General features: G+C 42.1%; 1 protein-coding gene and 1 pseudogene across 1 annotated transcript in view; one reads left to right on the plus strand and one right to left on the minus strand.

Annotated features, from left to right (window-relative positions):
• DCDC2 (doublecortin domain containing 2) overlaps positions 1–16,412 on the plus strand; it is a 161,814-nt gene that overhangs the window by 97,580 nt on the left and 47,822 nt on the right. The window lies entirely within an intron of this gene.
• LOC130040348 (60S ribosomal protein L7-like) lies at positions 7,433–8,280 on the minus strand (annotated as a pseudogene).

Here is a 16,412-nt window from a genome sequence, read left to right on the forward strand (position 1 = left end):
AATCGACAATCAACGGGAGGGCCTTTACCTTTACCTTACCCACAACAAATGAAGCGATTTGACTTGCAACCTACAGATGTCCTAACTGAGCTGAAAGAGATCCAAGAGCAGGCTAACGTTTGCCCAGCTAATGAGGGACATAGCTGAGCTTCAGGAAGGTCATTCTGGGGGCTAAAGGTTTAGCTCTAATAGTAGAGCTTATGCCTTCCTTCTGTGAAGCCCAGAGTTTGACCCCCTTGAGTATGTGTTAGACTTCCTAGAATATAGGCCCCTGAACACATCAGGACTGTCCCCATGCCCCAAATAAAGAATTTAAAAAGTAGGTCACTGGATTGAAAATGAATTATTACCTATGTCCCTCTTTAAAACTTTTGGGGGTGGTATGTGAATTATGATGATGTTATATAGCTGTTTTATTCCTTTTTGAATTTAACTAAAAAGCCGTGATTTACAAGGGGATTCATAGTTGAGTTTTAGGCCTACAAAATTTGAATACCAACCCCACCACCAGTGTCAAGTTCCTTTCATCAGTGTTCAGTGTCAGGTTCCTTTCATGAGTGTTTTCATGCTCCCTCCTAAGTCCCCCTGTCCCCCTACCCTCTGCCCCTTCCAGGCACCTTTCAGAGCTCAGTGGTTGTAGTTTACATCTCCTGTTTCAGTGTTATTGAGCCTATGCTTTGGGTAGACCACTCTCCCACATAACTGGTATAATCAAGGCCTCTGACCCTTATTCCCTCATTTTTTTCCTGTTCTCATCTTCTCCCCTACCTCCTTGATTTCTTTTCTTCTCTGTCTTTCCCTGTGGCTGGTTAAGGCTGATCTAGGCATCCTCTGTTTACTGTATTACCCTTCCCTATTTATTTATTTATTTTTGCTTTTGGGGTCACACCCAGCAATACTCAGGGGTTACTCCTGGCTTTGCACTCAGGAATCACTCCTGGCAGTGCTTGGGGGACCATATGGGATGCTGGGGATTGAACCTCAGTTGGCTGCATGTAAGGCAAACGCCCTACCTGTTGTACTATTGCTCTGGCCCCACCTGTCCTCATTTATCTAACTAATTTCTTATTTGAATTGAACAGAGTCCAACATATATTTGTAAATGACTGAATGGAGTTTTATTTATTTTTGGAGGTCACATGGGGTGGTACATGGGAGTTACTTCTGGCCTAATGATTTGGGTGAGGGGTTGGGGAGAAGTTTGCTCTCAACAGTGTTTGGGGAACCGTGTGGTACCAGCATCAACCCCAGGCCTTACCATTGCAGAGCAAGTGCTGTCTCACTGAACCAACCACATTCTCGTCTTGGAGAGAAGCTTATTTTGGATCATACTTCTGCCTCTCTCCAGTATCATCATCATCATCATCATCATCATCATCTTCTTCTTCTTCTTCTTCTTCTTCTTCTTCTTCTTCTTCTTCTTCTTCTTCTTCTTCTTCTTCTTCTTCTTCTTCTTCCTCCTCCTCCTCCACTTCCTCCTCCTCCTCCCCTCTTCTTCCTCCTTCTCCTCCATTCCCTCTCCTTCTCCCCCTCCTTATACCCCTTTTCCTCCTTCCCTCCCTTCCTCCTTCTCCTCTTTCTCCTCCTCTCCTTCTTTTTCCTCCTCCTCCTCCTCCTCCTCCTCTTCCTCCTCCTCCTCCTCCTCCTCCTCCTCTTCCTCTCCTCCTTCTCTTCCTCCTCTTACTTCTCTTCCTCTTTCTCCTCCTCCCCTTCCTCCTCCTTCTCTTCTTCCTCCTTCCTCCTCCTCTTCCTCCTCCTATCCTTACCCTCTACTCTCCCTCCTTATACCCCCTCCCCTCCTTCCTCCTTTCCTCCTCCTCCTCCTTCTTCTTGTTTCCTGCTTATATGTGGCTCTGAACTCAGGAATCACTCCTGTGGAGGCTCCGGGTACCATGTGGGTTGCCAAGGATCAAACCGGGTCAGCCGAGTGCTACCTGATGTACTGTCTCTCCAGCCCCCTGATGGCTCCTTTCTGCAAATGACAGTGGGCTTCAGCCCCACTCCATTGCTCGGACCCGTTGTGTTTTTGTGGTCAAGAGAAGTTCAGCTTTTTCTGAGGCTGGCTCTATTTCTCCCTTTCTCTCTTTGTTTCAATTCTCTCTCATCGATGTGCTTTTGGTAGAGGAGTTATCTATGATGACAGACTTACAAGCCATTTTTTATAGTCATCTCCTTTATAGACATCAAAATTACATAGAACATGAAAGACAAATCTCTTTTATTTAATTTTTTTTTTAAGTTCACTTCAGATGGATAATGTGCCAAATGCATCACTGTCACTGTCACTGTCCTCCTGTCGTTCATCGATTTGCTCAAGCAGGACCAACATTGTGAGACTTGTTACTGTGTTTGGCATATTGAATACATCACGGGGAGCTTGCCAGGCTTTGCTGTGTGGGCGAGATACTCTTGGTAGCTTGCCGGTCTCTCCAAGAGGGGCGGAGGAATCAAACTTGGGTTGGCCATGTTGGCTGTGTGCAAGGCAAACGCCCTACCCACTGTGCTATCATTCCAGCCCCGGCCAAATGCATAACAAGTTTTTTTTTTTTGGGGGGGGGACTTTTTAAAATTTTATTGGATCACTGTGAGATAGTTACAAGCATTTTCATGTTTGGGTTACAATCATATAACGACCAAACACCCATCCCTCCACCAGTGCACATTCCCCACCACCAATAGCCCTGATATATGCCCTTTTTCCCCACCCTCCCCCTGCCTCCATGGCAGACAATATTCCCCATAGTCTCTCTCTACTTTTGGACATTATGGTTTGCAATACAGACACTGAGAGGTTATCATGTTTGCTCCTTTTTCTACTTTCTGTATACATCTCCCATCCCAACCGGTTTGACAAGCCATGATTTTCTTAGTGATCCCTTCTCTATCCCAGCTGCCTTCTCCCTTTTGCTTATGAGGCAGGCTTCCAGCTATGGAGCAATCTTCCTGGCCATTTTTGATTGGCAATTTCCTGTGCTTTCTCAGGTGCATAAACTCCTCCCTCCCTCCCTCCCTCCCTCCCTCCCTCCCTCCCTCCCTCCCTCCCTCTCTCCCTCCGTTCCTCATTGATTGATTGACCACATCTGTTAGAATTGTGCTGGACCAAGTGCAGTGCCTGTTCTGGACAGTTTGGAACTGGTTTTGACTTGAATGCTGTGGAATGGTCATGAAGGAGGAGGCCAGAATCACCTGTGGAGGGCATGGATAGGTGAACGGGCAGGGAGAGGTCATGGGGGCTGAGCCAGGGCTAAAAGACACTTTCTTTAGGAGAAGAGCAAGGCAGAAGATTGTGAGTGTGCCCTGGTATTGAAGCAGGTGTGCACAGAGTTTGGCTAGGGAAGGAAGTGCATGGGATAGGGTGGCTAGAATAGGATAGGGTGGAAGCTGCAAAAGGTTAGAGGTTAAGGTAGGCATGTACCTTGGGGACCTGGTAAAGGAAGTGGGAGCTCATTTTACACTTGGTATTTGTGTCATTAAAGAAAAAGAAACCAGCAATTTATTCTTTGGGTCTTTGCTCCTTGAGAAAGTTCTTCTTCCCATTGTGAAGTCAGTAAAATTCCAAGTACGCTCATACACCATTAAGGAAGAAGGCAATTCATTCTAGAAAGACTAAATAAACAAATAAACAAGTTTCAAAATTGTTTTGAAAAACTTTGGGAAGGGTGGCCTATTTAAATAAGCTCTTTTGAGGTTACTCTCAGAGTTCTTTATAAGTCTTTAAAAATACTGCCAAAAGGTATTTAAATATTCTCCCCGGTGAACTTTTCATGAATATGGAAAATAGTTTCTTTTCTTTTCTTTCTTTTTTTTTCTTTAATTTTGCTCTAGAGTTTTTGTAGTTTGGGAATATTTTAGAAATTATTTTTAAAATTCCAGAGGATATATATATACACACATGTATAAATACATATTAAAATACAATTCGCTGCTGCTCAGTTTTCTCCAAGACTTTTATTTCTTCTTCATTCAAAGCTTCTCATAAAAACACAAAGAAACAGTTTGGAAAGGAGCTATTGTATGTTGGTTTGTGACCTGGGAATGACCTGATCTGGAGAGTCTGTCAGGTTTAAATACATAGAGGACTTGAATGTCCTCATCTCCTAGGGCACCAGGAAGAATATGGCAGCTTTGTGAAAATATTTAAGAGTTGCACTTCTTTCTAGCCTATTTGGGCATAATCTTGGAAAGGTCTCTCTGAGAACTCCCAAGTTCAACCCAAGAACTCTGTATTTCTCTTTTAAATGTGTAGCTTGGGCAAGGGAAACCCCTCAGTGGTATAAGCACAACACATGCATGCATGAAAAAAAAAAAGAAAGAAAAAGAGAGTGCCTTTGCCAAAAAAAAAAAGAAAGAAAAAAGAAAAAAGAGAGTGTGTCTTGGTTAACTGTGTCCTAATTGTGTTCTCTGAATAGCTACAGTGGATCACAAAACCGACCCATTTCCAACCTGAGCTGGCTGAAGGTCACAGGTCTTATAATGTGGTGGCAAACTTGTACTCTAGGGCTGGCCAAGGACTTGGATGTCATAAGCAGAGAGAAATGATCTCACCCGAGGAAGCATTTGCGAATGACTTTCATTGTTACTAGGTGTCTTGGAACTAATGTCAAGCAGTTGGTGAAAAGCTATTCTGACTTTGCACAAATAGTCGTGCGCACGCAGGGGCCCATTATCTTGTTATAATATTCAATTTCGTTTGCATTTGCCTTAATTGAAATGAAGTGGCCTCTGCTGTTTTGGGGGCAGTGGATGCTTTCTGGATTGCCTAAACTCCCAGCTGCTGAAGGGATTGAGTCTGTTCCGCGTTGTCTCTAGATGCCTTTATTCTTTGTTTCTGTCAGTGTGATGCAGTTAAACATGTTTTTATCACTCCAGCCTGTTTGTGATGGTGGAGCATTGATGAGCCTCTTTGGATTACTTTGATTTTGAAGCAGACTAGTCATCCCTTAATCTGGAAGGCATTTACCAAAACATGCTGGCTTTTCAAATATGAAATATATATATATATATATATATATATATATATATATATATATATTGCTTTTTGGGTCACACCTGGCAATGCACAGGGGTTACTCCTGGCTCATGCACTCAGGAATTACTCCTGGTGGTGCTCGGGGGACCATATGGGATGCTGGGAATTGAATCCAGGTTGGCCTTGTACAAGGCAAATGCCCTACCCGCTCTGCTATCGCCCCAGCCTCGACCGTGAAATTTAAACTAACAAAAATATGAATGGTTTCCATCTACCTGGGCCTATGGTGTCAGTTAACAATGCAACTGCATTAGACCTAGTCTTGCTGACCACATGCTGTCCTAGAAGTCCACTAGCATCAAATTTAGTCCCAAACCCCAATGGAAAAAACTTTACAGTTCAATTAACAGGAAATAAATTGCACCATGCCTGTAATCAGAAACACTGGCATAAGCTCAATGTTCAATTACTACCATTCACCTCATCCTGTTTTCTGATGTTTGCCTGAAAACCACTAAGGAGTCAAGACTGCTAATTATTTTTTAGGGTGAGGATTGAAAAATGTGATTTGACCACCATCAGGCCTGATTTTCAGCTGATAATTGTCACCATATCCAATAGCCAGACTAGTTGTTTAGGATTTGCTATTTGGTCAGTGTCACTCTTCATTGATTCTAAAAAGTGTAAACTGAGACTAATTCCATAGTGGACGTGTACTTTAACCACATCACATACTTTATGTGTTTTTTTAATTGTATCACATTTACATGCAAATCTGTAAACATTTTTACAGGTATCTCCAATAAAAGTGCCTATAGATTTGGTTGTAAAATCTTCTTTCTCTTGTACTTCTCACCTGTTTTCTGCTTGTGTGTGTGTGTGTGTATGTGTGTGTGTGTGTGTGTGTATGCGTGTGTGCATGAGTGTATGCATTTGCAAAGATAACTGACTATTGGAATAATAATTTATAGAATTGAAGACGAGTTTTCAACATGTCAGCAAAATTAGAGACCTCAGACAAAAACTGGGAACTAAAACACCCACATTTTCTTTGTGTATCTTTCAGTTTGCTCAAATTCCTTTAGCCCTCTGGAGTTATTCTCCTCTGCTACTTACAAATTTTGCTCATATGAGGGGAACATGGGTATAGGCAGGTTCCGGGCAAGGAATATTGATTTATGATGATCTGGATCACATGCCCACTTCATAATATTCTTATTATAAATAATGTTCATTGGTTGAAGAAAAGATGATGTGCTGGGGGTCAGGCAGTCAGGCCAATTTTGTGTGTATTTTCAGCGGAGTGAATTCAGCAAAGTGAATTAGACTAATATTTGAAATGAGAAAAGACCTTGATTTAGGTGATGGTTCTTGGACTGAAAATCAGGCAGTGGTGCCAGGAGGAAATGTGTTTCTATATGAGATGTTGGGACAGTGGTAGTATTCTGAACCCCCTCCACCACCCTCCACTTTTTTTTGGTACCTGAAGAAATGCTATTCATTTTATTTCTCAGGGTGTAAGTGTAGTTCATCTTTACTTCATTTGTACTTTCCAGTTGGAATAATCTGTTCACAAATCCACCTCTTCTAAGTGGATTGTACTTTATTCATCTTTGAAAATGGCTGTCTTTGGATGTGATAACTTTCTCTAGCCAATTGACTGCACATCTGTAGGGGGTGCTTCTTCTGTTCAAAAATTAAACCTGGAACCCTGCACACACCCTCTCTTTTCCAGCTAAAGTTATGCCTGAGATAAAATAATATGAATTTATCTACGCCTCCCAGTGATATTGTAAGATTAATATTCCAGGACTGTTTACAGTATTTTTGGAAGGAGGAGACATTCAATATAGGAATTCAGGGAATTTATCAAGGGGGTGGTGTTGGTCTAGTATCCAAAAAAGAATGTCACAGACGTGGGGTCCAGAGAGACCGAATTGATGGAACTCGCCTGTGCACAGCTGACCTAGGTTCAGTTCCCTAGCACCACAGCACCACATATGGTCCCTTTAGCTCTGTCAGGAGTGATCCTGGAATGCAGAGCCACGAGCAAACCCTGAATACTGCCGTGTGGCCTAAGAACAAACAAACAAACAAACAAACAAACAAAAGAATGTCACAGATGAGAAGTTATGGGCATTTGGGCATTTTATGAAACAGTGTTGGTACACAGACACAAGAAATGACATCATAATAATGATGGAACAGAAGCTTAAATTGTTAAAAAATATAAATCAGGTGTGAATGGAGCTCAGTTGATGTTCAGGAAAATAGAATCTTTCTCAATTTTTTGTTGCTGTAATTGTGAGGCTATAGAATGATTCTAGGAATGAACATAAGAGCACACCTAAATAAAAAAAAATTGTGCATATTAGGGATAGGGTGTGTTGTTTTATCGCTTCTTTTAAAATCTCATAGCTGTTGTGACTAGGCTAAAACACCTTGCTTACTGAAAATTTTTTTTTTCAATTTGAAAGCAGTCTTTTATTAACTGACCAGATTATAAAAATATGGTAGATACCTTAGTTCATCCGTCTGATCAGCCGGTTGATCTGGTCTTCTCTGTTGCCAGGATCTCCACCTTCTACAAAACGGGTGGTCTTTTTCTTCATCCCACCCCAGGGAGAAGATAATTTGAAGGGCCAGAGGAAGCTGTTTGCCTCTGTGAAGCGCTTTCCAACAGTATAGATTTCATGAATCAGATCCTTCATGCAGATGATGCCCTATTTACCTAGAGTTTGCGTGATCAGCGCATTATCCGTTAGGGCAATTCGCTTCTTGTGGATTTTGCCATAACCACGCTTGTAGATCAATTCATTTACTGACTTCAGGTTTGGGTACCCCCATGCAATATAGGTTTCCACAATCCTCAGCATGTTAATCGAAGCCTTGTTGAGTTTAACAAAGGTACCATTGAAGATCTGGCGAAGGCGGAGAAGCTGTAGCAGTTTTCAGACCTTGGGGCTCACGCCACTGATACCTCTGATTCTGATGACAAAAGTCAATTTGGGTTCCGCAGGGATGTAAACGTTGCCAGCTTTTCTTGCCATCCTAGCCATGCGAATCTCTGTCCTGTCATATACTCCTTGTGATAATGCTTAGCTTTTTTTGTAGATCAGCTTCCTCCTCACTTTTCGAAGCATCTTTTGAGCAAACTTCTTTCTCAGGCACTTGATCTTCAGCTCTGCAAAATTCTTTGGCTTTTTCTTCAGAATTTCTGGCACATCAGGAAACTTCTTTTTCTTCTCTCCGGTGACCACTGCTGCCGGCTTAGCAGGGACCTTCTTTTACTTCTCTTCTGCACCCTCCATGGTTCCAGTCGGAAAAGAGGACATTTTTATATTTTTTTTTTGGTTTGTGTTTTGGCCCACACTCAGCAGTGCTTGGGACTTACTCTTCACAGCCTCAGGGACCAGGCTGTATGGAACATAGAGCATAGAACTTGGGTCTGCCACATGCAAGGCAAATAAATGCCCTACCTACTGTGCTATCTCGCTGGCTCCCTGAGTTTATATACCCTTGAAAACACATGAGACTTTGAAAACAAAGAATGCAACATAAGAAAAACTGTTTAGCACTGCCTGAGAGAATCAGACTTGGTGAGCTTTGGACTGGGAAAGCTGTAGTTCTGGCTGCTCTCTGGTTTATCATAGAGTTTGCTAGGTTTGTCCATAACAAGAAGGAATTATAATCTGAAGCAAAAGTTCTTTTTTTATTCAGCAACATCATTCATTCATTCATTCATTCACATTTAACAACTATTTATTGAACATCGACTCTTTGGAAGGTCCTTTCTTAAACTGTTGAGGTAATTCCAAGTTGGTTGTGGCAATAGTATGATTTCCCCTGCTCAAGATCCCCAATATTATTTTGCCCATCAGACAGAATATTGCCTACTGTAAATTAAAGGGCATTGCCTGGGTAAGTGAGAAATATAGATCTCGTCGTGCCTTGGGCACATTATTCAACAATTCTGTCCTCAATTGGAAAATGAAAGGGTTGAACCATTTGCTTTCTAGTGTCCTTTGAGGCAGTAAAATATAATGATCCAATTAATTCTGATGGCCTTCTGGCTTTCCCCGTTAGTCTTTGTGAGTTTGTTCTATGCTGGAGCATGCTGATTGAGTTGACTTTGTGAGCTTGTACGGAACACAAAGTTTTGGTACACAAGCATAACCGTGCACTCATTTAAACAAGAAAACATCCTTCTATTTGTCAGGGAGCTATAAATGTCAGCTGCACAGGTGTTTGGAAACTTAATGAGTATTTATTGTGCTATAGAACAGCTAAAATACTTCTCTCTGGTTAATTGAGATGTGGTCTCGATTTTATCACCATCTGCATTAATATATTTTTAAATGCACTGATTGAGTACATGCTTGCTGACTGATGTTTCAGATATGCACACATAAATGTTTTTTAATATCTGTTACAAAGAATGAAGTTTCTTTGTAAAGTTTAAACTTCTCCATTAGTGAAATTGAGTACTTTGGTAAAATAAATTTTTGTGGAATATGTGTGTCTGCACATAGGTACGTCTTTAGACATATATAGACATATGAGTATACATAGGCATACATATTTATACTTACACAAAATTACAAAAATCACATAACAAATAGTATCTTGAAGTCATTTCTGAAGGGGAGTATTTTAATGTTCTCAGTGAATAATTTCTCTCTGCCTGAGAGCTACTGTTGTATCCTGGGAAATATTCAGAGGAGAAGATAAAATTATTTAGATTTGCAGCTTCTTGTCACGGGAGGTGAAGGCCTTTTTATTATTATTATTAATGTGATGGGAATAGTCCCGTTGCCTTCTGCCTGTGCACAGCATCCAGAGAACCACCTTTCATCGTATAAATAATTACAGCTCTGTATTTTTTTTGAAAAAAAAAATACTTTCCATCATTACTTCCCTCTCGCTTTTAAACACTCGCCTTTGAGTGAGGAGACTAGGACTTTCCTCAGATGGAAGTTTCCTCAGTGTTGACAACAGGAAAGTGGTAGTGGTGGTGGGAGCTTGGGGAAAGTTTATTTCTTTTTACTCAGAAGACCCTACCTTGAGCTAACTGGAATAAAAACTTTCTACTTGTGGAAAATGGCAATTATTTCCCAGAGAAAAATTCAACTTCCGGTCTGGCGTCTTTTCCTTCTTTGGGACTTCCTCCAGCTGCCAGGTCTCGGTTTCTCTCAGGAAGAGCTGGGTTGTTGAGGCTGGACTGGTCTAGCGTCTTCTTGGTGCTAAGGCATGAGTGAGCAGGTCAGGTCTCTGCCCAGAGGCGCCCATGTTTAGGGAAAGTCCTCCTGAGAAAGGGAGACAGCTGGACGCAGACACCTGGTGAGGCCGGTCAGACAACAGTGGTGCTGGGAAGGTTGTGGGGAGGTGGGAGAGTGAGCCCTGAGCATCCAGGTCCTGCTGCTTCTCTTCACTACTTGGGACTTGGCCGGAATGGAGGGCAGGTCCTGGGCTAGGCAGTGTGTCTTCTCAAGACCACCTTTTTGGCCTCACTAAAAAAAATCAGTATTTGCTGGTTTTATTATTTCCTCTGTCCCCTCCTTCTGTCTTTCCTCTCTCTCCCTCTGTTGTAACAGCCGTGGGTTGCCCACACTTGACTGTGGTGCTCACACACTGGGTTGACTGTGGACCTTGGTATGGACCCCACATCCGGTTGCAAGTGCTCACATGCTTCAGTCAACATAATGTCTTCTGAAACTTGACTTACAGTCTTTACAGTGAGGCCTATGTTTACCCCTCTGTTTAAATGCACTTCATAGTACCTGTATGAGGTACTGTGCTTGCTACGATTTCTCTCCTCTTTTTCCGTTTTCTTTCTGGCCAGAGATTCCTGATAATGTATATTTCTAGTGCTTAGAATGAGGATTTTATTTTTAAACTTCTTTTAGGATGTGAGTGTTCTGAAGGGCACTCTCTAGACAAAAGCAACTCTCTGATTTTTTAAAAATAAATATCAATATGATTTATTTTTAAAATGAATTTTTTTCAAGAAGTGGAAAACTACACCTCATGGTGCTCAGGGCTGACTTGTTGCTCTGCGTTCAGCGATCACACTTGGTATTGCTCAGGGAACTGTATGTGGTGCCGGGAGCTGAACTGGGGTTGACTTTGTGCAAGGCAAGCCATACCTCCTTTATTATTTCTCTGGCCCTGTTTTTAAAGTGTTTTAAAAACTTTTTGTGATGTTATGAAAGAGTTGGTGGGAAAGGGGGTGACAGAATAATATCCCCCCAGAGATCTACTTCCTCATCTCCAGGAGATGTATGTTACATTGCAAAGCAGAGTTGGAAGTCGCTTATTCACTGACCTTAAAACAGGGAGATGGTCCTGATGCACCTTTAATTTTTTTTATTATTTTTTTTTAATTTTTAATTTTTAAATTTTTATTTTTTTCATTTTTATTAGTGAAACACCATGAGGTACAGTTGTAGACTTACAAATTTTTGTGCTTGGGTTTCAGTTATACAATGATTGAGTACCCATCCCTCTACCAGTGCCCATTCCCCACCTCCAATGTTCCCAGCATCCCTCCCACCCACTCCCCACCCTCCCATCCTACCCCACCCCTGTGACAGGGCATTCCCTTTTGTTCTCTCTCTCCTTTTGGGTGCTGTGGTTTGCAAAAGAGGCATTGAGTGGCCTTCATGTTTGGTCTATAGTCTACTTTCAGCATGCATCTCTCATCCTGGGAGGATCCTCCCAACACCCTTTACACTCTCTCTATCTGAGCTGCCTTCTCCCTCAGAATGTGCAGCTGGCCTCCAAGCCCCGGAGTGAACCTCCTGTACTTGTCTCAGTTATTCTTGGGTGCTGGTCTCCCATTTTGTTACTTTATGTTCCCCAGATGAATGCAGTCTTTCTATGTCTGTCCCTCTCTTTCTGACTCATTTCACTTAGCATGATACTTTCCATGTAGTACCACTTCTTTGTAAATTTTATGACTTCATCTTTTCTAACAGCTGCATAGTATTCCATTGTGTAGATGTACCAAAGTTTCTTTAACCAGTCATCTGTTCTCGGGAACTTGGGTTTTTTTCCCCCAGATTTTGGCTATTGTGAATAGTGCAGCAATGAACATAGAAGTGTACATGTCATTTTGACTGTACTTTTTTGCCTCACCGGGACATATTTCCAGGAGTGGTATTGCTGGGTTGAATGGGAGCTCAATTTCTAATTTTCTGAGAATCATCTATACTGTTTTCCAAAAGGGCTGAACCAGTCGACATTCCCACCAGCAGTGAAGGAGAGTCCCTTTCTCGCCACATCCAGGCTAACACCAGTTGCTTTTGTTCTTTTGGATGTGGGCCAGTCGCTGTGGTGTAAGATGATATCTCACTGTTTTGATCTGCTGATGCACCTTTTAAATTCAGAAAAGGGATGCAAAAGGGTCAACACCAGAGAGATGACAATGTGGGAAAGACTCAATGATAGTCTTGGCTGGCTTTGAAAATGGAAGGAGCAGGAGCCAAGGACTGGGAAACTTCCGGAAATTGGAAAAAGTACAAAGATGGAATCTCCAGAAAAAAACACAGCCTTGCCAACACCTTGATTTTACTTTGAGAGACACATGAAACTCTGACCCCTAAAACTGTATAAGAATGATGATCTGTTTTAAGATGCTCAGTGTGTGATAAATGTTGGCAGTAGCAATTGGAAAACCATCGAGTAAGAGCAAGGGAAAGCTCTCTGGTATTTGAAATAGAATTATTATATTTTCTTTCTTTTTTTTTTTTTGAAGCGGTGGGGGATAGGGGTTGTGGTTCTGACCATACCTGGCGGTACTCATGGCTTTCTCCTGGCTCTGTGCTGGGGGGGGGGGGGGGCCTTGGTGGGGGTGGGGAAGAAGGGCCGGGAACCATAGGAACCTGGCTCAGCTGAGTGCTAAAAAGTGCTAAAAGTTGCTTCTCAACTGTCTGTCTCTCCAGCCCATCTGCATATTTTTGCCATGTGACTACTTTTGAGTGTTTGATGTCCAGTCTCCTCCTAGGAAAAATGCAAACAATGGAATGGAGGGAGGGAGGGAGGAAGGGAGGGATATGAAGGGAGAGAAGGAGGGAGGGAGGGAGAGAGAGAGAAGAGAGAGAGCTAGAGAGGGAGGGAGTGGGAGAAAGAGGGAGAGGAGGAGGGAGAGAGAGGAGAGAGTGAGAGAGAGCAAGGGAGAGAGAGAGAAAGAGAGAAATAACTTCAGAAGTTTATGACCTATGAGCTCAGCAATGGTGGGTCACATGGACCAATTTTAAGGAATTAAGTCCCGACTTCATTGCCTTCTTCTTGGAATCCACTTTTTTAAGCCACTCACTAGAAACTGGCAAAATGAGATTCATGCTGGAAGACCCTCAATCTTGGGGTTTCTTCTCTGGCACTTGGGTTAGGGAAAGAGACTTAGAAGGGAGATGTTAGGAGTGACTGCACAGTGCTGTTCTCGAATTCTTCATTAGCAGATGTTTAAAAGTCAGCGCTCTAAAATTACTTGCAGAAGCTTATAAATATGAATTTCCTGTAATTCACATTTTATAAGAACTCCTATCAGCTGTATCACAGCTTGAAAAATACCAAAAAACGCATTAGAAAAATCTTTCTGTTTAAAACTAGATTGATCCCACATTTACATGGCAAAAGAAGGCCATTACCCGGCAGGCAGTAAAAGCTTCATTTCAGAGAGCTTGAGAAAAAACTCAAAATAATTCACTTCTACCCAGGCCATTTGACAACTGTTAGACTTTTTCTTACAAAATAAAAATGAAATCCTACCACCTGCTGCTTAAAATCTCCAATTAATGCTATAAAAAGTGCCTTCATTTAAAAAACCAATGTGTAAATTTCTCCGAGCTGGGTGCAGACTTTTCTACAAATTTCCTGTAACCTTTTGCTCCTGTCTGCAGTAGGAAGAGGAATTCAGACTCCAAAAAGATGCCAGAGCGGGGTTGCACTTCATTATCTAAGATCCAAAGCCTCTTTCTATGTCGGGGTCAGTTATTTAAAATAACTGATAATGCTAAGTCTTTTTCTGGATATCGGATACAGTTATTTAAGACACTGGGAATCCACCTGTCATTTTCTGCGATGCGTGTTTTGTACACAGTTGCAAGAAGATTATGGAATTGGCAATATTCCTCCTATGAATGAAAGTGCTATAGCTAATGTCTCAGAAGAGAAGGAAGGGCGAGAGAGAAACAGACAACAGGGTTCTTTCTTGCCTTGCAAAATCTTTTTGATGATAGAACCAGAGGATCCGGGAAATCAGCATCTTTGAGAGTCAGTCCAAAGTCAGGTCTTTTTTAGGTCTTCTAGGTGAACGAGAATTTCTGAGAGGTCAGGCACTGGGCAGAAGTCTGTGACATGCTCCCTTTCATGATCAGAGTGATTGAGAGAATCCACCACACTGTGAGCGTTGAGTGGGAGGGTGTTTGCAGCAGAAGCCAATAGCAAAGCAGGAAGTTGGATTCTGTCATTCTGTCTTCCTGCTCAGCCCAGTATCCTGGCTGGAGCTCTAAAGAGTTGCCAAGAATAACCGGAGGCTGGGTTTCACTCTAGAACAGTGTGGAGGGGGTTCACTGGAGTAACTAGGAGGGTCTTAATGTCTCTACTTCATTCTTAGACTCCACAGTAGCCTCCCACATTGATCCAAGAGGATGGGTCTCTCTGCTTAAGAATCCCTGTACTTTCAACGCTTTGTCTTATTTTGAATTTGTGTCTGAAATATCCTGTTCTCCTGTTTCTCGTGATCAGAAAGTGATCAGAAAGTCTAGAAGAAATACCACCTCTCCCAGGAGGAGCTCAGACTTGTCACCAATCAAATTTTCCCAGTCAGTATCAAAACTGGCTCTTCTGACAAAGTTTTGCTCTTAAAAGGGTCCTCCCTTATTTATCACTTAAACGAAGTCAGTACGTCACACAGATGTTCTGTGCCATTGCATCGATTCAAATGCTCTTGCCTTGATTGATTGTGTGTGTGTGTGTGTGTGTGTGTGAGAGAGAGAGAGAGAGAGAGAGACAGAGAGACAGAGAGACAGAGAGACAGAGAGACAGAGAGAGAGACAGAGATTCTTGTCTGTTTCTTTTCCTTCTTTTCTGTTTCTTTTTGGCCTGAGCAGAAAGGGCAGTTCCCTTTTTTTGTTCTCTCTTTTGGATGTGATGTTGGGGCTGAGAGTTATGTTGGGGCTCTCTCTCTCATACCGCTTAGCTCCTATCTCTTCCTGAGGACCCACATTCTGTATCCTGTCCACTCCTATCACACCTCATTGATGTCACAGGACTCTCAATCTAGAAAGATTCCAAGTAGGATCCACACTCATGCATGTTTTCCAACGAAGGCTTCTTTTTGCATCCAAACTCAGATGCTCAGAGTCACTTAAGAAAAAAAAATCTGCATTTCTTTCTTGCTGTGTCCTATTGGGCCTATTTCTATAGTACTTCTGGAACCAGTTCCCACCATTGGAGCCCGTTGCCCTGGGTCATCTTAGAGTCAGCCGCATTCTAAAAGGGGAATAATCTTTCCTCAACAGTCACAGATTATCATCTGAAGCAGATATGGCCATGATCCGAGTTTAGAAATGTAGGTGTTATCTCATTAACTACCATCGGCCTTGGCTCTCCCAAAGCTTTTGAGTCTGGTCAGTTCTGCCCTGGCCTTTGTCACTCAGGTTCAAGTTCATGTTCATTCTGCACTCTGCCACTGGGCTTGCAAAGGAATCTATAGAGGGAGACTGCTTGCTTATGTTTCCATTTTTTTTAGAATTAATTTTATTTCATTAATTTGTAAATAATTTATCATCTTATAAAGTAGTTCACAATATTTGATTACGTTTAATATTCAAACACCAGTCCCACCACCATGATACCTTCCCACCACCATATTTCGTATATTTCCATCCTGAACCCCAACCCCTACCCTAAAGCAGAATCAAAATAATATATTTTATATTGTTTATTATGAAAAACCACTGAAAATGTTACAAAAAAGTTTCCTTAGAGGAAAGAGAGTGAAAATTGTTATATTTCACCGAGGGGCCATTAAGCCCTTCTGTAAGAGATCACTATCAAGTTGTTAAAGGTTGTGCCTTGTGTGCTTACATACATACATACGTATGTATATAGTAACATGTCCTCCCGTTGTTTATCGATTTGCTCAAGCGGGCCCAGTAACGTCTCCATTTTGAGACTTGTTGTTACTGTGTTTGGCATATTGAATACATCACGGGTAGCTTGCCAGGCTCTGCTGTGCGGGCAAGATACTCTCGGTAGCTTGCCGGGCTCTCCGAGAGGGGTGGAGGAATCGAACCCGGCTCGGCCGGACTGGCTGCGCGCAAGGCAAACGCCCTACCACTGTGCTATTGCTCCAGCCACACACACACACACACACACACACACACACACACACACACACATATATATACATACATATATATAACTGTAAAATATATAT

This window comes from Sorex fumeus, unplaced genomic scaffold (genome assembly GCF_029834395.1).
Source record: "Sorex fumeus unplaced genomic scaffold, SorFum_2.1 ptg000094l, whole genome shotgun sequence".
Lineage (NCBI taxonomy): Eukaryota > Metazoa > Chordata > Mammalia > Eulipotyphla > Soricidae > Sorex > Sorex fumeus.